Source organism: Phalangium opilio, unplaced genomic scaffold (genome assembly GCF_054372755.1).
Source record: "Phalangium opilio isolate 3A_F unplaced genomic scaffold, DU_Popi_V2 ptg000060l_1, whole genome shotgun sequence".
NCBI lineage: Eukaryota > Metazoa > Arthropoda > Arachnida > Opiliones > Phalangiidae > Phalangium > Phalangium opilio.
Genome location: NW_028324177.1, coordinates 2045327 through 2068288, shown reverse-complemented (window position 1 = coordinate 2068288; position 22962 = coordinate 2045327). Strand labels below are relative to the sequence as shown.

At 42.0% G+C, this 22962-nt stretch overlaps 70 non-coding genes across 70 annotated transcripts; all 70 read left to right on the top strand.

The window, feature by feature from the left end:
- Positions 1-120: 120 nt before the first annotated feature.
- TRNAI-UAU (transfer RNA isoleucine (anticodon UAU)) lies at positions 121-193 on the top strand. The gene has a single exon. It is a non-coding gene; the product is annotated as a tRNA-Ile (tRNA).
- A 339-nt stretch (positions 194-532) lies between these two features.
- On the top strand, positions 533-605 carry TRNAV-AAC (transfer RNA valine (anticodon AAC)). The gene has a single exon. It is a non-coding gene; the product is annotated as a tRNA-Val (tRNA).
- Positions 606-808: 203 nt separating this feature from the next.
- On the top strand, positions 809-881 carry TRNAV-AAC (transfer RNA valine (anticodon AAC)). The gene has a single exon. It is a non-coding gene; the product is annotated as a tRNA-Val (tRNA).
- A 65-nt stretch (positions 882-946) lies between these two features.
- Positions 947-1019, top strand: TRNAF-AAA (transfer RNA phenylalanine (anticodon AAA)). The gene has a single exon. It is a non-coding gene; the product is annotated as a tRNA-Phe (tRNA).
- Positions 1020-1359: 340 nt separating this feature from the next.
- TRNAV-AAC (transfer RNA valine (anticodon AAC)) lies at positions 1360-1432 on the top strand. The gene has a single exon. It is a non-coding gene; the product is annotated as a tRNA-Val (tRNA).
- Positions 1433-1497: 65 nt separating this feature from the next.
- On the top strand, positions 1498-1570 carry TRNAV-AAC (transfer RNA valine (anticodon AAC)). Its single transcript has one exon. It is a non-coding gene; the product is annotated as a tRNA-Val (tRNA).
- Positions 1571-1635: 65 nt separating this feature from the next.
- On the top strand, positions 1636-1708 carry TRNAA-UGC (transfer RNA alanine (anticodon UGC)). Its single transcript has one exon. It is a non-coding gene; the product is annotated as a tRNA-Ala (tRNA).
- Positions 1709-2047: 339 nt separating this feature from the next.
- TRNAV-AAC (transfer RNA valine (anticodon AAC)) lies at positions 2048-2120 on the top strand. The gene has a single exon. It is a non-coding gene; the product is annotated as a tRNA-Val (tRNA).
- A 202-nt stretch (positions 2121-2322) lies between these two features.
- Positions 2323-2395, top strand: TRNAV-UAC (transfer RNA valine (anticodon UAC)). The gene has a single exon. It is a non-coding gene; the product is annotated as a tRNA-Val (tRNA).
- A 341-nt stretch (positions 2396-2736) lies between these two features.
- Positions 2737-2809, top strand: TRNAV-CAC (transfer RNA valine (anticodon CAC)). The gene has a single exon. It is a non-coding gene; the product is annotated as a tRNA-Val (tRNA).
- A 65-nt stretch (positions 2810-2874) lies between these two features.
- TRNAV-AAC (transfer RNA valine (anticodon AAC)) lies at positions 2875-2947 on the top strand. The gene has a single exon. It is a non-coding gene; the product is annotated as a tRNA-Val (tRNA).
- A 65-nt stretch (positions 2948-3012) lies between these two features.
- Positions 3013-3085, top strand: TRNAF-AAA (transfer RNA phenylalanine (anticodon AAA)). Its single transcript has one exon. It is a non-coding gene; the product is annotated as a tRNA-Phe (tRNA).
- A 202-nt stretch (positions 3086-3287) lies between these two features.
- TRNAI-UAU (transfer RNA isoleucine (anticodon UAU)) lies at positions 3288-3360 on the top strand. Its single transcript has one exon. It is a non-coding gene; the product is annotated as a tRNA-Ile (tRNA).
- Positions 3361-3563: 203 nt separating this feature from the next.
- On the top strand, positions 3564-3636 carry TRNAV-AAC (transfer RNA valine (anticodon AAC)). The gene has a single exon. It is a non-coding gene; the product is annotated as a tRNA-Val (tRNA).
- Positions 3637-3701: 65 nt separating this feature from the next.
- On the top strand, positions 3702-3774 carry TRNAV-AAC (transfer RNA valine (anticodon AAC)). Its single transcript has one exon. It is a non-coding gene; the product is annotated as a tRNA-Val (tRNA).
- A 65-nt stretch (positions 3775-3839) lies between these two features.
- On the top strand, positions 3840-3912 carry TRNAA-UGC (transfer RNA alanine (anticodon UGC)). The gene has a single exon. It is a non-coding gene; the product is annotated as a tRNA-Ala (tRNA).
- A 339-nt stretch (positions 3913-4251) lies between these two features.
- TRNAV-AAC (transfer RNA valine (anticodon AAC)) lies at positions 4252-4324 on the top strand. Its single transcript has one exon. It is a non-coding gene; the product is annotated as a tRNA-Val (tRNA).
- Positions 4325-4526: 202 nt separating this feature from the next.
- Positions 4527-4599, top strand: TRNAV-UAC (transfer RNA valine (anticodon UAC)). The gene has a single exon. It is a non-coding gene; the product is annotated as a tRNA-Val (tRNA).
- A 341-nt stretch (positions 4600-4940) lies between these two features.
- TRNAV-CAC (transfer RNA valine (anticodon CAC)) lies at positions 4941-5013 on the top strand. The gene has a single exon. It is a non-coding gene; the product is annotated as a tRNA-Val (tRNA).
- A 65-nt stretch (positions 5014-5078) lies between these two features.
- TRNAV-AAC (transfer RNA valine (anticodon AAC)) lies at positions 5079-5151 on the top strand. Its single transcript has one exon. It is a non-coding gene; the product is annotated as a tRNA-Val (tRNA).
- Positions 5152-5216: 65 nt separating this feature from the next.
- On the top strand, positions 5217-5289 carry TRNAF-AAA (transfer RNA phenylalanine (anticodon AAA)). Its single transcript has one exon. It is a non-coding gene; the product is annotated as a tRNA-Phe (tRNA).
- A 202-nt stretch (positions 5290-5491) lies between these two features.
- Positions 5492-5564, top strand: TRNAI-UAU (transfer RNA isoleucine (anticodon UAU)). Its single transcript has one exon. It is a non-coding gene; the product is annotated as a tRNA-Ile (tRNA).
- A 339-nt stretch (positions 5565-5903) lies between these two features.
- On the top strand, positions 5904-5976 carry TRNAV-AAC (transfer RNA valine (anticodon AAC)). Its single transcript has one exon. It is a non-coding gene; the product is annotated as a tRNA-Val (tRNA).
- Positions 5977-6179: 203 nt separating this feature from the next.
- TRNAV-AAC (transfer RNA valine (anticodon AAC)) lies at positions 6180-6252 on the top strand. Its single transcript has one exon. It is a non-coding gene; the product is annotated as a tRNA-Val (tRNA).
- A 65-nt stretch (positions 6253-6317) lies between these two features.
- Positions 6318-6390, top strand: TRNAF-AAA (transfer RNA phenylalanine (anticodon AAA)). The gene has a single exon. It is a non-coding gene; the product is annotated as a tRNA-Phe (tRNA).
- A 202-nt stretch (positions 6391-6592) lies between these two features.
- On the top strand, positions 6593-6665 carry TRNAF-AAA (transfer RNA phenylalanine (anticodon AAA)). The gene has a single exon. It is a non-coding gene; the product is annotated as a tRNA-Phe (tRNA).
- A 202-nt stretch (positions 6666-6867) lies between these two features.
- On the top strand, positions 6868-6940 carry TRNAV-AAC (transfer RNA valine (anticodon AAC)). Its single transcript has one exon. It is a non-coding gene; the product is annotated as a tRNA-Val (tRNA).
- A 340-nt stretch (positions 6941-7280) lies between these two features.
- On the top strand, positions 7281-7353 carry TRNAI-UAU (transfer RNA isoleucine (anticodon UAU)). The gene has a single exon. It is a non-coding gene; the product is annotated as a tRNA-Ile (tRNA).
- Positions 7354-7692: 339 nt separating this feature from the next.
- Positions 7693-7765, top strand: TRNAV-AAC (transfer RNA valine (anticodon AAC)). Its single transcript has one exon. It is a non-coding gene; the product is annotated as a tRNA-Val (tRNA).
- Positions 7766-7967: 202 nt separating this feature from the next.
- TRNAV-UAC (transfer RNA valine (anticodon UAC)) lies at positions 7968-8040 on the top strand. The gene has a single exon. It is a non-coding gene; the product is annotated as a tRNA-Val (tRNA).
- A 336-nt stretch (positions 8041-8376) lies between these two features.
- TRNAV-AAC (transfer RNA valine (anticodon AAC)) lies at positions 8377-8449 on the top strand. Its single transcript has one exon. It is a non-coding gene; the product is annotated as a tRNA-Val (tRNA).
- Positions 8450-8650: 201 nt separating this feature from the next.
- TRNAV-UAC (transfer RNA valine (anticodon UAC)) lies at positions 8651-8723 on the top strand. Its single transcript has one exon. It is a non-coding gene; the product is annotated as a tRNA-Val (tRNA).
- A 202-nt stretch (positions 8724-8925) lies between these two features.
- TRNAV-AAC (transfer RNA valine (anticodon AAC)) lies at positions 8926-8998 on the top strand. The gene has a single exon. It is a non-coding gene; the product is annotated as a tRNA-Val (tRNA).
- A 339-nt stretch (positions 8999-9337) lies between these two features.
- On the top strand, positions 9338-9410 carry TRNAI-UAU (transfer RNA isoleucine (anticodon UAU)). Its single transcript has one exon. It is a non-coding gene; the product is annotated as a tRNA-Ile (tRNA).
- Positions 9411-9475: 65 nt separating this feature from the next.
- TRNAV-AAC (transfer RNA valine (anticodon AAC)) lies at positions 9476-9548 on the top strand. Its single transcript has one exon. It is a non-coding gene; the product is annotated as a tRNA-Val (tRNA).
- A 202-nt stretch (positions 9549-9750) lies between these two features.
- TRNAV-AAC (transfer RNA valine (anticodon AAC)) lies at positions 9751-9823 on the top strand. The gene has a single exon. It is a non-coding gene; the product is annotated as a tRNA-Val (tRNA).
- Positions 9824-9888: 65 nt separating this feature from the next.
- On the top strand, positions 9889-9961 carry TRNAV-AAC (transfer RNA valine (anticodon AAC)). The gene has a single exon. It is a non-coding gene; the product is annotated as a tRNA-Val (tRNA).
- Positions 9962-10163: 202 nt separating this feature from the next.
- Positions 10164-10236, top strand: TRNAV-UAC (transfer RNA valine (anticodon UAC)). Its single transcript has one exon. It is a non-coding gene; the product is annotated as a tRNA-Val (tRNA).
- A 340-nt stretch (positions 10237-10576) lies between these two features.
- Positions 10577-10649, top strand: TRNAV-UAC (transfer RNA valine (anticodon UAC)). The gene has a single exon. It is a non-coding gene; the product is annotated as a tRNA-Val (tRNA).
- Positions 10650-10990: 341 nt separating this feature from the next.
- Positions 10991-11063, top strand: TRNAV-AAC (transfer RNA valine (anticodon AAC)). Its single transcript has one exon. It is a non-coding gene; the product is annotated as a tRNA-Val (tRNA).
- Positions 11064-11265: 202 nt separating this feature from the next.
- Positions 11266-11338, top strand: TRNAV-GAC (transfer RNA valine (anticodon GAC)). Its single transcript has one exon. It is a non-coding gene; the product is annotated as a tRNA-Val (tRNA).
- A 203-nt stretch (positions 11339-11541) lies between these two features.
- Positions 11542-11615, top strand: TRNAV-GAC (transfer RNA valine (anticodon GAC)). The gene has a single exon. It is a non-coding gene; the product is annotated as a tRNA-Val (tRNA).
- A 65-nt stretch (positions 11616-11680) lies between these two features.
- On the top strand, positions 11681-11753 carry TRNAV-UAC (transfer RNA valine (anticodon UAC)). The gene has a single exon. It is a non-coding gene; the product is annotated as a tRNA-Val (tRNA).
- Positions 11754-11817: 64 nt separating this feature from the next.
- TRNAV-UAC (transfer RNA valine (anticodon UAC)) lies at positions 11818-11890 on the top strand. Its single transcript has one exon. It is a non-coding gene; the product is annotated as a tRNA-Val (tRNA).
- Positions 11891-12366: 476 nt separating this feature from the next.
- TRNAV-AAC (transfer RNA valine (anticodon AAC)) lies at positions 12367-12439 on the top strand. Its single transcript has one exon. It is a non-coding gene; the product is annotated as a tRNA-Val (tRNA).
- A 202-nt stretch (positions 12440-12641) lies between these two features.
- Positions 12642-12714, top strand: TRNAV-UAC (transfer RNA valine (anticodon UAC)). Its single transcript has one exon. It is a non-coding gene; the product is annotated as a tRNA-Val (tRNA).
- A 65-nt stretch (positions 12715-12779) lies between these two features.
- Positions 12780-12852, top strand: TRNAV-AAC (transfer RNA valine (anticodon AAC)). Its single transcript has one exon. It is a non-coding gene; the product is annotated as a tRNA-Val (tRNA).
- Positions 12853-12917: 65 nt separating this feature from the next.
- TRNAV-UAC (transfer RNA valine (anticodon UAC)) lies at positions 12918-12990 on the top strand. The gene has a single exon. It is a non-coding gene; the product is annotated as a tRNA-Val (tRNA).
- A 477-nt stretch (positions 12991-13467) lies between these two features.
- TRNAV-UAC (transfer RNA valine (anticodon UAC)) lies at positions 13468-13540 on the top strand. The gene has a single exon. It is a non-coding gene; the product is annotated as a tRNA-Val (tRNA).
- Positions 13541-13742: 202 nt separating this feature from the next.
- TRNAV-AAC (transfer RNA valine (anticodon AAC)) lies at positions 13743-13815 on the top strand. The gene has a single exon. It is a non-coding gene; the product is annotated as a tRNA-Val (tRNA).
- Positions 13816-14294: 479 nt separating this feature from the next.
- Positions 14295-14367, top strand: TRNAV-GAC (transfer RNA valine (anticodon GAC)). Its single transcript has one exon. It is a non-coding gene; the product is annotated as a tRNA-Val (tRNA).
- A 203-nt stretch (positions 14368-14570) lies between these two features.
- Positions 14571-14644, top strand: TRNAV-GAC (transfer RNA valine (anticodon GAC)). Its single transcript has one exon. It is a non-coding gene; the product is annotated as a tRNA-Val (tRNA).
- A 65-nt stretch (positions 14645-14709) lies between these two features.
- On the top strand, positions 14710-14782 carry TRNAV-UAC (transfer RNA valine (anticodon UAC)). Its single transcript has one exon. It is a non-coding gene; the product is annotated as a tRNA-Val (tRNA).
- A 64-nt stretch (positions 14783-14846) lies between these two features.
- Positions 14847-14919, top strand: TRNAV-UAC (transfer RNA valine (anticodon UAC)). Its single transcript has one exon. It is a non-coding gene; the product is annotated as a tRNA-Val (tRNA).
- A 476-nt stretch (positions 14920-15395) lies between these two features.
- TRNAV-AAC (transfer RNA valine (anticodon AAC)) lies at positions 15396-15468 on the top strand. The gene has a single exon. It is a non-coding gene; the product is annotated as a tRNA-Val (tRNA).
- Positions 15469-15670: 202 nt separating this feature from the next.
- On the top strand, positions 15671-15743 carry TRNAV-UAC (transfer RNA valine (anticodon UAC)). The gene has a single exon. It is a non-coding gene; the product is annotated as a tRNA-Val (tRNA).
- A 65-nt stretch (positions 15744-15808) lies between these two features.
- TRNAV-AAC (transfer RNA valine (anticodon AAC)) lies at positions 15809-15881 on the top strand. Its single transcript has one exon. It is a non-coding gene; the product is annotated as a tRNA-Val (tRNA).
- A 65-nt stretch (positions 15882-15946) lies between these two features.
- On the top strand, positions 15947-16019 carry TRNAV-UAC (transfer RNA valine (anticodon UAC)). Its single transcript has one exon. It is a non-coding gene; the product is annotated as a tRNA-Val (tRNA).
- A 477-nt stretch (positions 16020-16496) lies between these two features.
- TRNAV-AAC (transfer RNA valine (anticodon AAC)) lies at positions 16497-16569 on the top strand. Its single transcript has one exon. It is a non-coding gene; the product is annotated as a tRNA-Val (tRNA).
- A 479-nt stretch (positions 16570-17048) lies between these two features.
- Positions 17049-17121, top strand: TRNAV-GAC (transfer RNA valine (anticodon GAC)). Its single transcript has one exon. It is a non-coding gene; the product is annotated as a tRNA-Val (tRNA).
- A 202-nt stretch (positions 17122-17323) lies between these two features.
- Positions 17324-17396, top strand: TRNAV-UAC (transfer RNA valine (anticodon UAC)). Its single transcript has one exon. It is a non-coding gene; the product is annotated as a tRNA-Val (tRNA).
- Positions 17397-18838: 1442 nt separating this feature from the next.
- Positions 18839-18911, top strand: TRNAV-GAC (transfer RNA valine (anticodon GAC)). Its single transcript has one exon. It is a non-coding gene; the product is annotated as a tRNA-Val (tRNA).
- A 614-nt stretch (positions 18912-19525) lies between these two features.
- Positions 19526-19598, top strand: TRNAV-UAC (transfer RNA valine (anticodon UAC)). The gene has a single exon. It is a non-coding gene; the product is annotated as a tRNA-Val (tRNA).
- Positions 19599-19800: 202 nt separating this feature from the next.
- TRNAV-UAC (transfer RNA valine (anticodon UAC)) lies at positions 19801-19873 on the top strand. Its single transcript has one exon. It is a non-coding gene; the product is annotated as a tRNA-Val (tRNA).
- A 752-nt stretch (positions 19874-20625) lies between these two features.
- TRNAI-AAU (transfer RNA isoleucine (anticodon AAU)) lies at positions 20626-20698 on the top strand. The gene has a single exon. It is a non-coding gene; the product is annotated as a tRNA-Ile (tRNA).
- Positions 20699-20762: 64 nt separating this feature from the next.
- On the top strand, positions 20763-20835 carry TRNAV-UAC (transfer RNA valine (anticodon UAC)). Its single transcript has one exon. It is a non-coding gene; the product is annotated as a tRNA-Val (tRNA).
- Positions 20836-21037: 202 nt separating this feature from the next.
- Positions 21038-21110, top strand: TRNAV-AAC (transfer RNA valine (anticodon AAC)). Its single transcript has one exon. It is a non-coding gene; the product is annotated as a tRNA-Val (tRNA).
- An 892-nt stretch (positions 21111-22002) lies between these two features.
- On the top strand, positions 22003-22075 carry TRNAV-UAC (transfer RNA valine (anticodon UAC)). The gene has a single exon. It is a non-coding gene; the product is annotated as a tRNA-Val (tRNA).
- Positions 22076-22277: 202 nt separating this feature from the next.
- TRNAV-AAC (transfer RNA valine (anticodon AAC)) lies at positions 22278-22350 on the top strand. Its single transcript has one exon. It is a non-coding gene; the product is annotated as a tRNA-Val (tRNA).
- A 479-nt stretch (positions 22351-22829) lies between these two features.
- TRNAV-GAC (transfer RNA valine (anticodon GAC)) lies at positions 22830-22902 on the top strand. The gene has a single exon. It is a non-coding gene; the product is annotated as a tRNA-Val (tRNA).
- Positions 22903-22962: the final 60 nt, after the last annotated feature.

Here is a 22962-nt window from a genome sequence, read left to right as displayed (position 1 = left end):
GCTATCACGTCCGCTTTGCACGCGGAAGGTGTCAGGTTCGGGCCCTGATGGATACATGTTTTAACCATCGTGATTAGACATAGTAATAAGCTAGATCTCTTCGAAAACTTAAATTAGCACGTATCTATGGTGTAGTGGTTATCACGTCCGCTTTATACGCGGAAGGTCCCAGGTTCGAGCCCTGGTAGATACATGTTTTGACCATCGTGATTAGACATAATAATAAGGTACATCTCTTCGAAAACTCACAATAACCAAGCATCTATGGTGTAGTGGTTATCACGTCTGCCTAACACGCGGAATGTCTCAGGTTCGAGCATTGATAGATACATGTTTTGACCATTGTGATTAGACATAGTAATAAGCTAGATCTCTTCGAAAACTTAAATTAACACGTATCTATGGTGTAGTGGTTGTCACGTCCGCCTAACACGCGGAAGGTCCCAGGTTCGTGCCCTGATAGATACATGTTTTGACCATCGTGATTAGACATAGTAATAAGCTAGATCTCTTCGAAAACTTAAATTAACAAGTATCTATGGTGTAGTGGTTATCACGTCCGCCTAACACGCGGAAGGTCCCAGGTTCGAGCCCTGATAGATACATGTTTTGACCATCGTGATTAGACATAGTAATAAGCTAGATCTCTTCGAAAACTCACAATAACCAAGTATCTATGGTGTAGTGGTTATCACGTCCGCTTTACACGCGGAAGGTGTCAGGTTTGAGCCCTGATGGATACATGTTTTGACCATCGTGATTAGACATAGTAATAAGCTAGATCTCTTCGAAAACTTTACATTAACACGTATCTATAGTGTAGTGGTTATCACGTCCGCCTAACACGCGGAAGGTCCCAGGTTCGAGCCCTGGTAGATACATGTTTTGACCATCGTTATTAGACATAGTAATAAGCTAGATCTCTTCGAAAACATTATATTAACACGTATCTATGGTGTAGTGGTTATCACGTCCGCCTAAAACGCGAAAGGTGCCAGGTTCGAGCCCTGATAGATGCATGTTTTGACCATCGTGATTAGACATAGTAATAAGCTTGATCTCTTCGAAAACTTAAATTAACACGTATCTATTGTGTAGTGGTTATCACGTCCGCCTAAAACGCGAAAGGTGGCAGGTTCGAGCCCTGATAGATACATGTTTTGACCATCGTGATTAGACGAAGTATTAAGCTAGATCTCTTCGAAAACTTTATATTAACACGTATCAATGGTGTAGAGGTTATCACGTTCGCCTAACACGCGGAAGGTCCCAGGTTAGAGCCCTGGTAGATACATGTTTTTATCATCATGATTGGACTTAGTATTAAGCTTGATCTCTTCGAAAACTTTATATTAACACGTATCTATGGTGTAGTGGTTATCACGTCCGCCTAACACGCGGAAGGTCCCAGGTTCGAGCCCTGGTAGATACATGTTTTGACCATCGTGATTAGACATAGTAATAAGCTAGATCTCTTCGAAAACTTCATACTATCAAGTATCTATGGTGTAGTGGTTATCACGTCCGCCTAACACGCGGAAGATCCCAGGTTCGAGCCCTGGTAGATACATGTTTTGACCATCGTGATTAGACATAGTAATAAGCTTGATCTCATCGAAAACTTTAAATTAACACGTATCTATGGTGTAGTGGTTATCACGTCCGCTTTGCACGCGGAAAGTCTCAGGTTCGGGCCCTGATAGATACATGTTTTGACCATCGTGATTAGACATAGTAATAAGCTTGATCTCTTCGAAAACTTTTTATTAACACGTATCTATGGTGTAGTGGTTATCACGTCTGCCTAACACGCGGAATGTCTCAGGTTCGAGCATTGATAGATACATGTTTTGACCATTGTGATTAGACATAGTAATAAGCTAGATCTCTTCGAAAACTTAAATTAACACGTATCTATGGTGTAGTGGTTGTCACGTCCGCCTAACACGCGGAAGGTCCCAGGTTCGTGCCCTGATAGATACATGTTTTGACCATCGTGATTAGACATAGTAATAAGCTAGATCTCTTCGAAAACTTAAATTAACAAGTATCTATGGTGTAGTGGTTATCACGTCCGCCTAACACGCGGAAGGTCCCAGGTTCGAGCCCTGATAGATACATGTTTTGACCATCGTGATTAGACATAGTAATAAGCTAGATCTCTTCGAAAACTCACAATAACCAAGTATCTATGGTGTAGTGGTTATCACGTCCGCTTTACACGCGGAAGGTGTCAGGTTTGAGCCCTGATGGATACATGTTTTGACCATCGTGATTAGACATAGTAATAAGCTAGATCTCTTCGAAAACTTAAATTATCACGTATCTATGGTGTAGTGGTTATCACGTCCGCTTTACACGCGGAAGGTCCCAGGTTCGAGCCCTGATAGATACATGCTTTGACCATCGTGATTAGACATAGTAATAAGCTTGATCTCTTCGAAAACTTTTTATTAACACGTATTTATGGTGTAGTTGTTATCACGTCCGCCTAACACGCGGAAGGTCCCAGGTTCAAGCCCTGGTAGAAGCATGTTTTGACCATCGTGATTAGGCATAGTAATAAGCTAGATCTCTTCGAAAACTTTATATTAACACGTATCTATGGTGTAGTGGTTATCACGTCCGCCTAACACCCGGAAGGTCCCAGGTTCGAGCCCTGATAGATAAATGTTTTGACCATCATGATTAGGCATAGTAATAAGCTAGATCTCTTCGAAAACTTTACAATAACACGTATCTATGGTGTAGTGGTTATCACTTCCGGCTCACACGCGGAAGGTCCCAGGTTCGAGCCGTGGTAGATACATGTTTTGACCATCGTGATTAGACATAGTAATAAGCTTGATCTCTTCGAAAACTTTACATTAACACGTATCTATAGTGTAGTGGTTATCACGTCCGCCTAACACGCGGAAGGTCCCAGGTTCGAGCCCTGGTAGATACATGTTTTGACCATCGTTATTAGACATAGTAATAAGCTAGATCTCTTCGAAAACATTATATTAACACGTATCTATGGTGTAGTGGTTATCACGTCCGCCTAAAACGCGAAAGGTGCCAGGTTCGAGCCCTGATAGATGCATGTTTTGACCATCGTGATTAGACATAGTAATAAGCTTGATCTCATCGAAAACTTTAAATTAACACGTATCTATGGTGTAGTGGCTATCACGTCCGCTTTGCACGCGGAAGGTGTCAGGTTCGGGCCCTGATGGATACATGTTTTAACCATCGTGATTAGACATAGTAATAAGCTAGATCTCTTCGAAAACTTAAATTAGCACGTATCTATGGTGTAGTGGTTATCACGTCCGCTTTATACGTGGAAGGTCCCAGGTTCGAGCCCTGGTAGATACATGTTTTGACCATCGTGATTAGACATAATAATAAGGTACATCTCTTCGAAAACTCACAATAACCAAGCATCTATGGTGTAGTGGTTATCACGTCTGCCTAACACGCGGAATGTCTCAGGTTCGAGCCCTGGTAGATACATGTTTTTACCATCATGATTGGACTTAGTATTAAGCTTGATCTCTTCGAAAACTTTATATTAACACGTATCTATGGTGTAGTGGTTATCACGTCCGCCTAACACGCGGAAGGTCCCAGGTTCGAGCCCTGGTAGATACATGTTTTGACCATCGTGATTAGACATAGTAATAAGCTAGATCTCTTCAAAAACTTCATACTATCAAGTATCTATGGTGTAGTGGTTATCACGTCCGCCTAACACGCGGAAGATCCCAGGTTCGAGCCCTGGTAGATACATGTTTTGACCATCGTGATTAGACATAGTAATAAGCTTGATCTCATCGAAAACTTTAAAATAACACGTATCTATGGTGTAGTGGTTATCACGTCCGCTTTGCACGCGGAAAGTCTCAGGTTCGGGCCCTGATAGATACATGTTTTGACCATCGTGATTAGACATAGTAATAAGCTTGATCTCTTCGAAAACTTTTTATTAACACGTATCTATGGTGTAGTGGTTATCACGTCTGCCTAACACGCGGAATGTCTCAGGTTCGAGCATTGATAGATACATGTTTTGACCATTGTGATTAGACATAGTAATAAGCTAGATCTCTTCGAAAACTTAAATTAACACGTATCTATGGTGTAGTGGTTGTCACGTCCGCCTAACACGCGGAAGGTCCCAGGTTCGTGCCCTGATAGATACATGTTTTGACCATCGTGATTAGACATAGTAATAAGCTAGATCTCTTCGAAAACTTAAATTAACAAGTATCTATGGTGTAGTGGTTATCACGTCCGCCTAACACGCGGAAGGTCCCAGGTTCGAGCCCTGATAGATACATGTTTTGACCATCGTGATTAGACATAGTAATAAGCTAGATCTCTTCGAAAACTCACAATAACCAAGTATCTATGGTGTAGTGGTTATCACGTCCGCTTTACACGCGGAAGGTGTCAGGTTTGAGCCCTGATGGATACATGTTTTGACCATCGTGATTAGACATAGTAATAAGCTAGATCTCTTCGAAAACTTAAATTATCACGTATCTATGGTGTAGTGGTTATCACGTCCGCTTTACACGCGGAAGGTCCCAGGTTCGAGCCCTGATAGATACATGCTTTGACCATCGTGATTAGACATAGTAATAAGCTTGATCTCTTCGAAAACTTTTTATTAACACGTATTTATGGTGTAGTTGTTATCACGTCCGCCTAACACGCGGAAGGTCCCAGGTTCAAGCCCTGGTAGATGCATGTTTTGACCATCGTGATTAGGCATAGTAATAAGCTAGATCTCTTCGAAAACTTTATATTAACACGTATCTATGGTGTAGTGGTTATCACGTCCGCCTAACACCCGGAAGGTCCCAGGTTCGAGCCCTGATAGATAAATGTTTTGACCATCATGATTAGGCATAGTAATAAGCTAGATCTCTTCGAAAACTTTACAATAACACGTATCTATGGTGTAGTGGTTATCACTTCCGGCTCACACGCGGAAGGTCCCAGGTTCGAGCCGTGGTAGATACATGTTTTGACCATCGTGATTAGACATAGTAATAAGCTTGATCTCTTCGAAAACTTTACATTAACACGTATCTATAGTGTAGTGGTTATCACGTCCGCCTAACACGCGGAAGGTCCCAGGTTCGAGCCCTGGTAGATACATGTTTTGACCATCGTTATTAGACATAGTAATAAGCTAGATCTCTTCGAAAACATTATATTAACACGTATCTATGGTGTAGTGGTTATCACGTCCGCCTAAAACGCGAAAGGTGCCAGGTTCGAGCCCTGATAGATGCATGTTTTGACCATCGTGATTAGACATAGTAATAAGCTTGATCTCATCGAAAACTTTAAATTAACACGTATCTATGGTGTAGTGGCTATCACGTCCGCTTTGCACGCGGAAGGTGTCAGGTTCGGGCCCTGATGGATACATGTTTTAACCATCGTGATTAGACATAGTAATAAGCTAGATCTCTTCGAAAACTTAAATTAGCACGTATCTATGGTGTAGTGGTTATCACGTCCGCTTTATACGCGGAAGGTCCCAGGTTCGAGCCCTGGTAGATACATGTTTTGACCATCGTGATTAGACATAATAATAAGGTACATCTCTTCGAAAACTCACAATAACCAAGCATCTATGGTGTAGTGGTTATCACGTCTGCCTAACACGCGGAATGTCTCAGGTTCGAGCATTGATAGATACATGTTTTGACCATTGTGATTAGACATAGTAATAAGCTAGATCTCTTCGAAAACTTAAATTAACACGTATCTATGGTGTAGTGGTTGTCACGTCCGCCTAACACGCGGAAGGTCCCAGGTTCGTGCCCTGATAGATACATGTTTTGACCATCGTGATTAGACATAGTAATAAGCTAGATCTCTTCGAAAACTTAAATTAACAAGTATCTATGGTGTAGTGGTTATCACGTCCGCCTAACACGCGGAAGGTCCCAGGTTCGAGCCCTGATAGATACATGTTTTGACCATCGTGATTAGACATAGTAATAAGCTAGATCTCTTCGAAAACTCACAATAACCAAGTATCTATGGTGTAGTGGTTATCACGTCCGCTTTACACGCGGAAGGTGTCAGGTTTGAGCCCTGATGGATACATGTTTTGACCATCGTGATTAGACATAGTAATAAGCTAGATCTCTTCGAAAACTTTACATTAACACGTATCTATAGTGTAGTGGTTATCACGTCCGCCTAACACGCGGAAGGTCCCAGGTTCGAGCCCTGGTAGATACATGTTTTGACCATCGTTATTAGACATAGTAATAAGCTAGATCTCTTCGAAAACATTATATTAACACGTATCTATGGTGTAGTGGTTATCACGTCCGCCTAAAACGCGAAAGGTGCCAGGTTCGAGCCCTGATAGATGCATGTTTTGACCATCGTGATTAGACATAGTAATAAGATTGATCTCTTCGAAAACTTAAATTAACACGTATCTATTGTGTAGTGGTTATCACGTCCGCCTAAAACGCGAAAGGTGGCAGGTTCGAGCCCTGATAGATACATGTTTTGACCATCGTGATTAGACAAAGTAATAAGCTAGATCTCTTCGAAAACTTTATATTAACACGTATCAATGGTGTAGAGGATATCACGTTCGCCTAAAACGCGGAAGGTCCCAGGTTCGAGCCCTGGTAGATACATTTTTGACCATCGTGATTAGACATAGTAATAAGCTTCATCTCTTCGAAAACTTTATATTAACACGTATCTATGGTGTAGTAGTTATCACATCCGCCTAACACGCGGAAGGTCCCAGGTTAGAGCCCTGGTAGATACATGTTTTGACCATCGTGATTAGACATAGTAATAAGCTAGATCTCTTCGAAAACTTCATACTATCAAGTATCTATGGTGTAGTGGTTATCACGTCCGCCTAACACGCGGAAGATCCCAGGTTCGAGCCCTGATAGATACATGTTTTGACCATCGTGATTAGACATAGTAATAAGCTTGATCTCTTCGAAAACTTTTTATTAACACGTATCTATGGTGTAGTGGTTATCACGTCCGCCTAACACGCGGAAGGTCCCAGGTTCGAGCCCTGATAGATAAATGTTTTGATCATCATGATTAGGCATAGTAATAAGCTAGATCTCTTCGAAAACTTTACAATAACACGTATCTATGGTGTAGTGGCTATCACGTCCGCTTTGCACGCGGAAGGTGTCAGGTTCGGGCCCTGATGGATACATGTTTTAACCATCGTGATTAGACATAGTAATAAGCTAGATCTCTTCGAAAACTTAAATTAGCACGTATCTATGGTGTAGTGGTTATCACGTCCGCTTTATACGCGGAAGGTCCCAGGTTCGAGCCCTGGTAGATACATGTTTTGACCATCGTGATTAGACATAATAATAAGGTACATCTCTTCGAAAACTCACAATAACCAAGCATCTATGGTGTAGTGGTTATCACGTCTGCCTAACACGCGGAATGTCTCAGGTTCGAGCATTGATAGATACATGTTTTGACCATTGTGATTAGACATAGTAATAAGCTAGATCTCTTCGAAAACTTAAATTAACACGTATCTATGGTGTAGTGGTTGTCACGTCCGCCTAACACGCGGAAGGTCCCAGGTTCGTGCCCTGATAGATACATGTTTTGACCATCGTGATTAGACATAGTAATAAGCTAGATCTCTTCGAAAACTTAAATTAACTAGTATCTATGGTGTAGTGGTTATCACGTCCGCCTAACACGCGGAAGGTTCCAGGTTCGAGCCCTGATAGATACATGTTTTGACCATCGTGATTAGACATAGTAATAAGCTAGATCTCTTCGAAAACTCACAATAGCCAAGTATCTATGGTGTAGTGGTTATCACGTCCGCCTAACACGCGGAAGGTGTCAGGTTCGAGCCCTGATGGATACATGTTTTGACCATCGTGATTAGACATAGTAATAAGCTAGATCTCTTCGAAAACTTAAATGAACACGTATCTATGGTGTAGTGGTTATCACGTCCGCTTTACACGCGGAAGGTTCCAGGTTCGAGCCCTGGTAGATACATGTTTTGACCATCGTGATTAGACATAATAATAAGGTACATCTCTTCGAAAACACAATAACCAAGTATCTATGGTGTAGTGGTTATCACGTCTGCCTAACACGCGGAATGTCTCAGGTTCGAGCCCTGATAGATACATGTTTTGACCATTGTGATTAGACATAGTAATAAGCTAGATCTCTTCGAAAACTTAAATTAACACGTATCTATGGTGTAGTGGTTATCACGTCCGCCTAACACGCGGAAGGTCCCAGGTTCGTGCCCTGATAGATACATGTTTTGACCATCGTGATTAGACATAGTAATAAGCTAGATCTTTCGAAAACTTAAATTAACAAGTATCTATGGTGTAGTGGTTATCACGTCCGCCTAACACGCGGAAGGTCCCAGGTTCGAGCCCTGATAGATACATTTTTGACCATCGTGATTAGACATAGTAATAAGCTAGATCTCTTCGAAAACTCACAATAGCCAAGTATCTATGGTGTAGTGGTTATCACTTCCGCCTAACACGCGGAAGGTGTCAGGTTCGAGCCCTGATAGATACATGTTTTGACCATCGTGATTAGACATAGTAATAAGCTAGATCTCTTCGAAAACTTAAATTAACACGTATCTATGGTGTAGTGGTTATCACGTCCGCTTTACACGCGGAAGGTCCCAGGTTCGATCCCTGGTAGATACATGTTTTGACCATCGTGATTAGACATAATAATAAGGTTGATCTCTTCGAAAACTCACAATAACCAAGTATCTATGGTGTAGTGGTTATCACTTCCGCCTAACACGCGGAAGGTGTCAGGTTCGAGCCCTGATAGATACATGTTTTGACCATCGTGATTAGACATAGTAATAAGCTAGATCTCTTCGAAAACTTTATATTAAACGTAGCTATGGTGTAGTGGTTATCACGTCCGCCTAACACGCGGAAGGTCCCAGGTTCGAGCCCTGGTAGATACATGTTTTGACCATCGTGATTAGACATAGTAATAAGCTAGATCTCTTCGAAAACTCACAATAACCAAGTATCTATGGTGTAGTGGTTATCACGTCCGCTTTACACGCGGAAGGTGTCAGGATCGAGCCCTGATGGATACATGTTTTGACCATCGTGATAAGACGTAGTAATAAGCTAGATCTCTTCGAAAACTTAAATAAACACGTATCTATGGTGTAGTGGTTATCACGTTCGCTTTACACGCGGAAGGTGTCAGGTTCGAGCCCTGATGGATACATGTTTTAACCATCGTGATTAGACATAGTAATAAGCTAGATCTCTTCGAAAAATTAAATTAACACGTATCTATGGTGTAGTGGTTATCACGTCCGCTTTATACGCGGAAGGTCCCAGGTTCGAGCCCTGGTAGATACATGTTTTGACCATCGTGATAAGACATAATAATAAGGTACATCTCTTCGAAAACTCACAATAACCAAGTATCTATGGTGTAGTGGTTATCACGTCCGCCTAACACGCGGAAGGTGTCAGGTTCGAGCCCTGATAGATACATGTTTTGACCATCGTGATTTGACATAGTAATAAGCTAGATCTCTTCGAAAACTCACAATAACCAAGTATCTAGGGTGTAGTGGGTATCACGTCCGCTTTACACGCGGAAGGTCCCAGGTTCGAGCCTTGGTAGATACATGTTTTGACCATCGTGATTAGACATAGTAATAAGCTAGATCTCTTTGAAAACTTAAATTAACAAGTATCTATGGTGTAGTGGTTATCACGTCCGCCTAACACGCGGAAGGTCCCAGGTTCGAGCCCTGATAGATACATGTTTTGACCATCGTGATTAGACATAGTAATAAGCTAGATATCTTCGAAAACTCACAATAGCCAAGTATCTATGGTGTAGTGGTTATCACGTCCGCCTAACACGCGGAAGGTGTCAGGTTCGAGCCCTGATAGATACATGTTTTGACCATCGTGATAAGACATAGTAATAAGCTAGATCTCTTCGAAAACTCACAATAACCAAGTATCTATGGTGTAGTGGTTATCACGTCCGCTTTACACGCGGAAGGTGTCAGGTTCGAGCCCTGATGGATACATGTTTTGACCATCGTGTTTAGACATAGTAATAAGCTAGATCTCTTCGAAAACTTAAATTAACACGTATCTATGGTGTAATGGTTATCACGTCCGCTTTACACGCGGAAGGTCCCAGGTTCGAGCCCTGGTAGATACATGTTTTGACCATCGTGATTAGACATAATAATAAGGTTGATCTCTTCGAAAACTCACAGTAACCAAGTATCTATGGTGTAGTGGTTTTCACGTCCGCCTAACACGCGGAAGGTCCCAGGTTCGAGCCCTGATAGATACATGTTTTGACCATCGTGATAAGACATAGTAATAAGCTAGATCTCTTCGAAAACTCACAATAACCAAGTATCTATGGTGTAGTGGTTATCACGTCCGCTTTACACGCGGAAGGTGTCAGGTTCGAGCCCTGATGGATACATGTTTTGACCATCGTGTTTAGACATAGTAATAAGCTAGATCTCTTCGAAAACTTAAATTAACACGTATCTATGGTGTAATGGTTATCACGTCCGCTTTACACGCGGAAGGTCCCAGGTTCGAGCCCTGGTAGATACATGTTTTGACCATCGTGATTAGACATAATAATAAGGTTGATCTCTTCGAAAACTCACAGTAACCAAGTATCTATGGTGTAGTGGTTTTCACGTCCGCCTAACACGCGGAAGGTCCCAGGTTCGAGCCCTGATAGATACATGTTTTGACCATCGTGATTAGACATAGTTATAAGCTGGATCTCTTAGAAAACTTTATATTAACACGTATCTATGGTGTAGTGGTTATCACGTCTGCCTAACACGCTGAAGGTCCCAGGTTTGAGCGCTGGTTGGGATATGTTTTGACCATCGTGATTAGACATAATAATAAGGTAGATCTCTTCGAAAACTCCCATTAGCCAAGTATCTATGGTGTAGTGGTTATCACGTCCGCCTAACACGCGGAAGGTGTCAGGTTCGAGCCCTGATAGATACATGTTTTGACCATCGTGATTAGACATAGTAATAAGCTAGATCTCTTCGAAAACTTAAATTAACACGTATCTATGGTGTGGTGGTTATCACGTCCGCCTAACACGCGAAAGGTGTCAGGTTCGAGCCCTGATAGATACATGTTTTGACCATCGTGATTAGACATAGTAATAAGCTGGATCTCTTCGAAAACTTTATATTAACACGTATCTATGGTGTGGTGGTTATCACGTCCGCCTGACACGCGGAAGGTCCCAGGTTCGAGCCCTGGTAGATACATGGTTTGACAATCGTGATTAGACATAATAATAAGGTAGATCTCTTCGAAAACTCCCATTAGCCAAGTATCTATGGTGTAGTGGTTATCACGTCCGCCTAACACGCGCAAGGTCCCAGGTTCGAGCCCTGATAGATTTATGTTTTGACCATCGTGATTAGACATAGTAATAAGCTACATCTCTTCGAAAACTCACAACAGCCAAGTATCTATGGTGTAGTGGTTTATCACGTCCGCCTGACACGCGGAAGGTCCCAGGTTCGAGCCCTTATAGATACATGTTTTGACCATCGTGATTAGACATAGTAATAAGCTAGATCTCTTCGAAAACTCACAATAACCAAGTATCTATGGTGTAGTGGTTATCACGTCCGCTTTACACGCGGAAGGTCTCAGGTTCGAGCCCTGATGGATACATGTTTTGACCATCGTGATTAGACATAGTAATAAGCTAGATCTCTTCGAAAACTTAAATTAACACGTATCTATGGTGTAGTGGTTATCACGTCCGCTTTACACGCGGAAGGTCCCAGGTTCGAGCCCTGGTAGATACATGTTTTGACCATCGTGATTAGACATAGTAATAAGCTAGATCTCTTCGAAAACTAAAATAAACACGTACCTATGGTGTAGTGGTTATCACGTCCGCTTTACACGCGGAAGGTGTCAGGTTCGAGCCCTGATGGATACATGTTTTAACCATCGTGATTAGACATAGTAATAAGCTAGATCTCTTCGAAAACTTAAATTAACACGTACCTATGGTGTAGTGGTTATCACGTCCGCTTTACACGCGGAAGGTGTCAGGTTCGAGCCCTGATGGATACATGTTTTGACCATCGTGATTAGACATAATAATAAGGTTGATCTCTTCGAAAACTCACAATAACCAAGTATCTATGGTGTTGTGGTTATCACTTCCGCCTAACACGCGGAAGGTGTCAGGTTCGAGCCCTGATAGATACATGTTTTGACCATCGTGATTAGACATAGTAATAAGCTAGATCTCTTCGAAAACTTTATATTAAACGTAGCTATGGTGTAGTGGTTATCACGTCCGCCTAACACGCGGAAGGTCCCAGGTTCGAGCCCTGGTAGATACATGTTTTGACCATCGTGATTAGACATAGTAATAAGCTAGATCTCTTCGAAAACTCACAATAACCAAGTATCTATGGTGTAGTGGTTATCACGTCCGCTTTACACACGGAAGGTGTCAGGTTCGAGCCCTGATGGATACATGTTTTGACCATCGTGATAAGACATAGTAATAAGCTGGATCTCTTCGAAAACTTAAATAAACACGTATCTATGGTGTAGTGGTTATCACGTCCGCTTTACACGCGGAAGGTCCCAGGTTCGAGCCCTGGTAGATACATGTTTTGACCATCGTGATTAGACATAATAATAAGGTACATCTCTTCGAAAACTCACAATAACCAAGTATCTATGGTGTAGTGGTTATCACGTCCGCCTAACACGCGGAAGGTGTCAGGTTCGAGCCCTGATAGATACATGTTTTGACCATCGTGATTAGACATAGTAATAAGCTAGATCCCTTCGAAAACTCACAATAACCAAGTATCTATGGTGTAGTGGTTATCACGTCCGCTTTACAAGCGGAAGGTCCCAGGTTCGAGCCCTGGTAGATACATGTTTTGACCATCGTGATTAGACATAATAATAAGGTAGATCTCTTCGAAAACTCACAATAACCAAGTATCTATGGTGTAGTGGTTATCACGTCCGCCCAACACGCGGAAGGTCCCAGATTCGAGCCCTGATAGATACATGTTTTGACCATCGTGATTAGACATAGTAATAAGCTAGATCTCTTCGAAAACTTAAATAAACACGTATCTATGGTGTAGTGGTTATCACGTCCGCTTTACACGCGGAATGTCTCAGGTTCGAGCCCTGGTAGATACATGTTTTGACCATCGTGATTAGACATAATAATAAGGTAGATCTCTTCGAAAACTCACAATAGCCAAGTATCTATGGTGTAGTGGTTATCACGTGCGCTTTACACGCGGAAGGTCTCAGGTTCGAGCCCTGATAGATACATGTTTTGACCATTGTGATTAGACATAGTAATAAGCTAGATCTCTTCGAAAACTTAAATTGACACGTATCTATGGTGTAGTGGTTATCACGTCCGCTTTACACGCGGAAGGTCCCAGGTTCGAGCCCTGGTAGATACATGTTTTGACCATCGTGATTAGACATAATAATAAGGTAGATCTCTTCGAAAACTCACAATAACCAAGTATCTATGGTGTAGTGGTTATCACGTGCGCCTAACACGTGGAAGGTCTCAGGTTCGAGCCCTGATAGATACATGTTTTGACTATTGTGATTAGTCATAGTAATAAGCTAGATCTCTTCGAAAACTTAAATTAACAAGTATCTATGGTGTAGTGGTTATCACGTCCGCCTAACACGCGGAAGGTCCCAGGTTCGAGCCCTGATAGATACATGTTTTGACCATCGTGATTAGACATAGTTATAAGCTGGATCTCTTAGAAAACTTTATATTAACACGTATCTATGGTGTAGTGGTTATCACGTCTGCCTAACACGCTGAAGGTCCCAGGTTTGAGAGCTGGTTGGGATATGTTTTGACCATCGTGATTAGACATAATAATAAGGTAGATCTCTTCGAAAACTCCCATTAGCCAAGTATCTATGGTGTAGTGGTTATCACGTCCGCCTAACACGCGAAAGGTGTCAGGTTCGAGCCCTGATAGATACATGTTTTGACCATCGTGATTAGACATAGTGATAAGCTGGATCTCTTCGAAAACTTTATATTTACACGTATCTATGGTGTGATGGTTATCACGTCCGCCTAACACGCGAAAGGTGTCAGGTCTGAGCCCTGATAGATACATGTTTTGACCATCGTGATTAGACATAGTAATAAGCTGGATCTCTTCGAAAACTTTATATTAACACGTATCTATGGTGTGGTGGTTATCACGTCCGCCTGACACGCGGAAGGTCCCAGGTTCGAGCCCTGGTAGATACATGGTTTGACAATCGTGATTAGACATAATAATAAGGTAGATCTCTTCGAAAACTCCCATTAGCCAAGTATCTATGGTGTAGTGGTTATCACGTCCGCCTAACACGCGCAAGGTCCCAGGTTCGAGCCCTGATAGATTTATGTTTTGACCATCGTGATTAGACATAGTAATAAGCTACATCTCTTCGAAAACTCACAACAGCCAAGTATCTATGGTGTAGTGGTTTATCACGTCCGCCTGACACGCGGAAGGTCCCAGGTTCGAGCCCTTATAGATACATGTTTTGACCATCGTGATTAGACATAGTAATAAGCTAGATCTCTTCGAAAACTCACAATAACCAAGTATCTATGGTGTAGTGGTTATCACGTCCGCTTTACACGCGGAAGGTCTCAGGTTCGAGCCCTGATGGATACATGTTTTGACCATCGTGATTAGACATAGTAATAAGCTAGATCTCTTCGAAAACTTAAATTAACACGTATCTATGGTGTAGTGGTTATCACGTCCGCTTTACACGCGGAAGGTCCCAGGTTCGAGCCCTGGTAGATACATGTTTTGACCATCGTGATTAGACATAGTAATAAGCTAGATCTCTTCGAAAACTAAAATAAACACGTACCTATGGTGTAGTGGTTATCACGTCCGCTTTACACGCGGAAGGTGTCAGGTTCGAGCCCTGATGGATACATGTTTTAACCATCGTGATTAGACATAGTAATAAGCTAGATCTCTTCGAAAACTTAAATTAACACGTACCTATGGTGTAGTGGTTATCACGTCCGCTTTACACGCGGAAGGTGTCAGGTTCGAGCCCTGATGGATACATGTTTTGACCATCGTGATTAGACATAATAATAAGGTTGATCTCTTCGAAAACTCACAATAACCAAGTATCTATGGTGTTGTGGTTATCACTTCCGCCTAACACGCGGAAGGTGTCAGGTTCGAGCCCTGATAGATACATGTTTTGACCATCGTGATTAGACATAGTAATAAGCTAGATCTCTTCGAAAACTTTATATTAAACGTAGCTATGGTGTAGTGGTTATCACGTCCGCCTAACACGCGGAAGGTCCCAGGTTCGAGCCCTGGTAGATACATGTTTTGACCATCGTGATTAGACATAGTAATAAGCTAGATCTCTTCGAAAACTCACAATAACCAAGTATCTATGGTGTAGTGGTTATCACGTCCGCTTTACACACGGAAGGTGTCAGGTTCGAGCCCTGATGGATACATGTTTTGACCATCGTGATAAGACATAGTAATAAGCTGGATCTCTTCGAAAACTTAAATAAACACGTATCTATGGTGTAGTGGTTATCACGTCCGCTTTACACGCGGAAGGTCCCAGGTTCGAGCCCTGGTAGATACATGTTTTGACCATCGTGATTAGACATAATAATAAGGTACATCTCTTCGAAAACTCACAATAACCAAGTATCTATGGTGTAGTGGTTATCACGTCCGCCTAACACGCGGAAGGTGTCAGGTTCGAGCCCTGATAGATACATGTTTTGACCATCGTGATTAGACATAGTAATAAGCTAGATCCCTTCGAAAACTCACAATAACCAAGTATCTATGGTGTAGTGGTTATCACGTCCGCTTTACAAGCGGAAGGTCCCAGGTTCGAGCCCTGGTAGATACATGTTTTGACCATCGTGATTAGACATAATAATAAGGTAGATCTCTTCGAAAACTCACAATAACCAAGTATCTATGGTGTAGTGGTTATCACGTCCGCCCAACACGCGGAAGGTCCCAGATTCGAGCCCTGATAGATACATGTTTTGACCATCGTGATTAGACATAGTAATAAGCTAGATCTCTTCGAAAACTTAAATAAACACGTATCTATGGTGTAGTGGTTATCACGTCCGCTTTACACGCGGAATGTCTCAGGTTCGAGCCCTGGTAGATACATGTTTTGACCATCGTGATTAGACATAATAATAAGGTAGATCTCTTCGAAAACTCACAATAGCCAAGTATCTATGGTGTAGTGGTTATCACGTGCGCTTTACACGTGGAAGGTCTCAGGTTCGAGCCCTGATAGATACATGTTTTGACTATTGTGATTAGTCATAGTAATAAGCTAGATCTCTTCGAAAACTTAAATTAACAAGTATCTATGGTGTAGTGGTTATCACGTCCGCCTAACACGCGGAAGGTCCCAGGTTCGAGCCCTGATAGATACATGTTTTGACCATCGTGATTAGACATAGTTATAAGCTGGATCTCTTAGAAAACTTTATATTAACACGTATCTATGGTGTAGTGGTTATCACGTCTGCCTAACACGCTGAAGGTCCCAGGTTTGAGAGCTGGTTGGGATATGTTTTGACCATCGTGATTAGACATAATAATAAGGTAGATCTCTTCGAAAACTCCCATTAGCCAAGTATCTATGGTGTAGTGGTTATCACGTCCGCCTAACACGCGAAAGGTGTCAGGTTCGAGCCCTGATAGATACATGTTTTGACCATCGTGATTAGACATAGTGATAAGCTGGATCTCTTCGAAAACTTTATATTTACACGTATCTATGGTGTGATGGTTATCACGTCCGCCTAACACGCGAAAGGTGTCAGGTCTGAGCCCTGATAGATACATGTTTTGACCATCGTGATTAGACATAGTAATAAGCTGGATCTCTTCGAAAACTTTATATTAACACGTATCTATGGTGTGGTGGTTATCACGTCCGCCTGACACGCGGAAGGTCCCAGGTTCGAGCCCTGGTAGATACATGGTTTGACAATCGTGATTAGACATAATAATAAGGTAGATCTCTTCGAAAGCTCACAATAACCAAGTATCTATGGTGTAGTAGTTATCACGTCCGCTTAACACGCGGAAGGTCTCAGGTTCGAGCCCTGATAGATACATGTTTCGACCATTGTGATTAGACATAGTAATAAGCTAGATCTCTTCGAAAACTTAAATTAACACGTATCTATGGTGTAGTGGTTATCACGTCCGCTTTACACGCGGAAGTTCCCAGGTTCGAGCCCTGGTAGATACATGTTTTGACCATCGTGATTAGACATAATAACAAGGTAGATCTCTTCGAAAACTCACAATAACCAAGTATCTATGGTGTAGTGGTTATCACGTCCGACTAACACGCGGAAGGTCCCAGGTTCGTGCCCTGATAGATCCATGTTTTGACCATCGTGATTAGACATAGTAATAAGCTAGATCTCTTCGAAAACTTAAATTAACACGTATCTATGGTGTAGTAGTTATCACGTCCGCCTAACACGCGGAAGGTCCCAGGTTCGAGCCCTGATAGATACATGTTTTGACCATCGTGATTAGACATAGTAATAAGCTAGATCTCTTCGAAAACTTAAATTAACACGTATCTATGGTGTAGTAGTTATCACGTCCGCCTAACACGCGGAAGGTCCCAGGTTCGAGCCCTGATAGATACATGTTTTGACCATCGTGATTAGACATAGTAATAAGCTAGATCTCTTCGAAAACTCACAATAGCCAATCATCTATGGTGTAGTGGTTATCACGTCCGCCTAACACGCGGAAGGTGTCAGGTTCGAGCCCTGATAGACACATGTTTTGACCATCGTGATTAGACATAGTAATAAGCTAGATCTCTTTGAAAACTCACAATAACCAAGTATCGATGGTGTAGTGGTTATCACGTCCGCTTTACACGCGGAAGGTGTCAGGTTCGAGCCCTGATAGATACATGTTTTGACCATTGTGATTAGACATAGTAATAAGCTAGATCTCTTCGAAAACTTAAATTGACACGTATCTATGGTGTAGTGGTTATCACGTCCGCTTTACACGCGGAAGGTCCCAGGTTCGAGCCCTGGAAGACACATGTTTTGACCATCGTGATTAGACATAATAATAAGGTAGATCTCTTCGAAAACTCACAATAAAAAAGTATCTATGGTGTAGTGGTTATCACGTGCGCCTAACACGTGGAAGGTCTCAGGTTCGAGCCCTGATAGATACATGTTTTGACCATCGTGATTAGACATAGTTATAAGCTGGATCTCTTAGAAAACTTTATATTAACACGTATCTATGGTGTAGTGGTTATCACGTCTGCCTAACACGCTGAAGGTCCCAGGTTTGAGAGCTGGTTGGGATATGTTTTGACCATCGTGATTAGACATAATAATAAGGTAGATCTCTTCGAAAACTCCCATTAGCCAAGTATCTATGGTGTAGTGGTTATCACGTCCGCCTAACACGCGAAAGGTGTCAGGTTCGAGCCCTGATAGATACATGTTTTGACCATCGTGATTAGACATAGTGATAAGCTGGATCTCTTCGAAAACTTTATATTTACACGTATCTATGGTGTGGTGGTTATCACGTCCGCCTAACACGCGAAAGGTGTCAGGTCTGAGCCCTGATAGATACATGTTTTGACCATCGTGATTAGACATAGTAATAAGCTGGATCTCTTCGAAAACTTTATATTAACACGTATCTATGGTGTGGTGGTTATAACGTCCGCCTGACACGCGGAAGGTCCCAGGTTCGAGCCCTGGTAGATACATGGTTTGACAATCGTGATTAGACATAATAATAAGGTAGATCTCTTCGAAAGCTCACAATAACCAAGTATCTATGGTGTAGTAGTTATCACGTCCGCTTAACACGCGGAAGGTCTCAGGTTCGAGCCCTGATAGATACATGTTTCGACCATTGTGATTAGACATAGTAATAAGCTAGATCTCTTCGAAAACTTAAATTAACACGTATCTATGGTGTAGTGGTTATCACGTCCGCTTTACACGCGGAAGTTCCCATGTTCGAGCCCTGGTAGATACATGTTTTGACCATCGTGATTAGACATAATAATAAGGTAGATCTCTTCGAAAACTTACAATAACCAAGTATCTATGGTGTAGTGGTTATCACGTCCGACTAACACGCGGAAGGTCCCAGGTTCGTGCCCTGATAGATACATGTTTTGACCATCGTGATTAGACATAGTAATAAGCTAGATCTCTTCGAAAACTCACAATAACCAAGTATCTATGGTGTAGTGGTTATCACGTCCGCTTTACACGCGGAAGGTGTCAGGTTCGAGCCCTGATGGATACATGTTTTGACCATCGTGATAGACATAGTAATAAGCTAGATCTCTTCGAAAACTTAAATTAACACGTATCTATGGTGTAGTGGTTATCACGTCCGCTTTACACGCGGAAGGTCCCAGGTTCGAGCCCTGGTAGATACATGTTTTGACCATCGTGATTAGACATAATAATAAGGTAGATCTCTTCGAAAACTCACAATAACCAAGTATCTATGGTGTAGTGGTTATCACGTCCGACTAACACGCGGAAGGTCCCAGGTTCGTGCCCTGATAGATACATGTTTTGACCATCGTGATTAGACATAGTTATAAGCTAGATCTCTTCGAAAACTTAAATTAACACGTATCTATGGTGTAGTGGTTATCACGTCCGCTTTACACGCGGAAGGTCCCAGCTTCGAGCCCTGGTAGATACATGTTTTGACCATCGTGATTAGACATAGTAATAAGCTAGATCTCTTCGAAAACTTAAATTAACACGTATCTATGGTGTAGTAGTTATCACGTCCGCCTAACACGCGGAAGGTCTCAGGTTCGTGCCCTGATAGATACATGTTTTGACCATCGTGATTAGACATAGTAATAAGCTAGATCTCTTCGAAAACTTAAATTAACACGTATCTATGGTGTAGTAGTTATCACGTCCGCCTAACACGCGGAAGGTCCCAGGTTCGAGCCCTGATAGATACATGTTTTGACCATCGTGATTAGACATAGTAATAAGCTAGATCTCTTCGAAAACTTAAATTAACACGTATCTATGGTGTAGTAGTTATCACGTCCGCCTAACACGCGGAAGGTCCCAGGTTCGAGCCCTGATAGATACATGTTTTGACCATCGTGATTAGACATAGTAATAAGCTAGATCTATTCGAAAACTCACAATAGCCAATCATCTATGGTGTAGTGGTTATCACGTCCGCCTAACACGCGGAAGGTGTCAGGTTCGAGCCCTGATAGACACATGTTTTGACCATCGTGATTAGACATAGTAATAAGCTAGATCTCTTTGAAAACTCACAATAACCAAGTATCGATGGTGTAGTGGTTATCACGTCCGCTTTACACGCGGAAGGTGTCAGGTTCGAGCCCTGATAGATACATGTTTTGACCATCGTGATTAGACATAGTAATAAGCTAGATCTCTTCGAAAACTCACAATAGCCAAGTATCTATGGTGTAGTGGTTATCACGTCCGCCTAATACGCAGAAGGTGTCAGGTTCGAGCCCTGATGGATACATGTTTTGACCATTGTGATTAGACATAGTAATAAGCTAGATCTCTTCGAAAACTTAAATTGACACGTATCTATGGTGTAGTGGTTATCACGTCCGCTTTACACGCGGAAGGTCCCAGGTTCGAGCCCTGGAAGATACATGTTTTGACCATCGTGATTAGACATAATAATAAGGTAGATCTCTTAGAAAACTCACAATAACCAAGTATCTATGGTGTAGTGGTTATCACGTGCGCCTAACACGTGGAAGGTCTCAGGTTCGAGCCCTGATAGATACATGTTTTGACTATTGTGATTAGACATAGTAATAAGCTAGATCTCTTCGAAAACTTAAATTAACAAGTATCTATGGTGTAGTGGTTATCACGTCCGCCTAACACGCGGAAGGTCCCAGGTTCGAGCCCTGATAGATACATGTTTTGACCACCGTGATTAGACATAGTTATAAGCTGGATCTCTTAGAAAACTTTATATTAACACGTATCTATGGTGTAGTGGTTATCACGTCTGCCTAACACGCTGAAGGTCCCAGGTTTGAGAGCTGGTTGGGATATGTTTTGACCATCGTGATTAGACATAATAATAAGGTAGATCTCTTCGAAAACTCCCATTAGCCAAGTATCTATGGTGTAGTGGTTATCACGTCCGCCTAACACGCGAAAGGTGTCAGGTTCGAGCCCTGATAGATACATGTTTTGACCATCGTGATTAGACATAGTGATAAGCTGGATCTCTTCGAAAACTTTATATTTACACGTATCTATGGTGTGGTGGTTATCACGTCCGCCTAACACGCGAAAGGTGTCAGGTCTGAGCCCTGATAGATACATGTTTTGACCATCGTGATTAGACATAGTAATAAGCTAGATCTATTCGAAAACTCACAATAGCCAATCATCTATGGTGTAGTGGTTATCACGTCCGCCTAACACGCGGAAGGTGTCAGGTTCGAGCCCTGATAGACACATGTTTTGACCATCGTGATTAGACATAGTAATAAGCTAGATCTCTTTGAAAACTCACAATAACCAAGTATCGATGGTGTAGTGGTTATCACGTCCGCTTTACACGCGGAAGGTGTCAGGTTCGAGCCCTGATAGATACATGTTTTGACCATCGTGATTAGACATAGTAATAAGCTAGATCTCTTCGAAAACTCACAATAGCCAAGTATCTATGGTGTAGTGGTTATCACGTGCGCTTTACACGCGGAAGGTCTCAGGTTCGAGCCCTGATAGATACATGTTTTGACCATTGTGATTAGACATAGTAATAAGCTAGATCTCTTCGAAAACTTAAATTGACACGTATCTATGGTGTAGTGGTTATCACGTCCGCTTTACACGCGGAAGGTCCCAGGTTCGAGCCCTGGTAGATACATGTTTTGACCATCGTGATTAGACATAATAATAAGGTAGATCTCTTCGAAAACTCACAATAACCAAGTATCTATGGTGTAGTGGTTATCACGTGCGCCTAACACGTGGAAGGTCTCAGGTTCGAGCCCTGATAGATACATGTTTTGACTATTGTGATTAGTCATAGTAATAAGCTAGATCTCTTCGAAAACTTAAATTAACAAGTATCTATGGTGTAGTGGTTATCACGTCCGCCTAACACGCGGAAGGTCCCAGGTTCGAGCCCTGATAGATACATGTTTTGACCATCGTGATTAGACATAGTTATAAGCTGGATCTCTTAGAAAACTTTATATTAACACGTATCTATGGTGTAGTGGTTATCACGTCTGCCTAACACGCTGAAGGTCCCAGGTTTGAGAGCTGGTTGGGATATGTTTTGACCATCGTGATTAGACATAATAATAAGGTAGATCTCTTCGAAAACTCCCATTAGCCAAGTATCTATGGTGTAGTGGTTATCACGTCCGCCTAACACGCGAAAGGTGTCAGGTTCGAGCCCTGATAGATACATGTTTTGACCATCGTGATTAGACATAGTGATAAGCTGGATCTCTTCGAAAACTTTATATTTACACGTATCTATGGTGTGATGGTTATCACGTCCGCCTAACACGCGAAAGGTGTCAGGTCTGAGCCCTGATAGATACATGTTTTGACCATCGTGATTAGACATAGTAATAAGCTGGATCTCTTCGAAAACTTTATATTAACACGTATCTATGGTGTGGTGGTTATCACGTCCGCCTGACACGCGGAAGGTCCCAGGTTCGAGCCCTGGTAGATACATGGTTTGACAATCGTGATTAGACATAATAATAAGGTAGATCTCTTCGAAAGCTCACAATA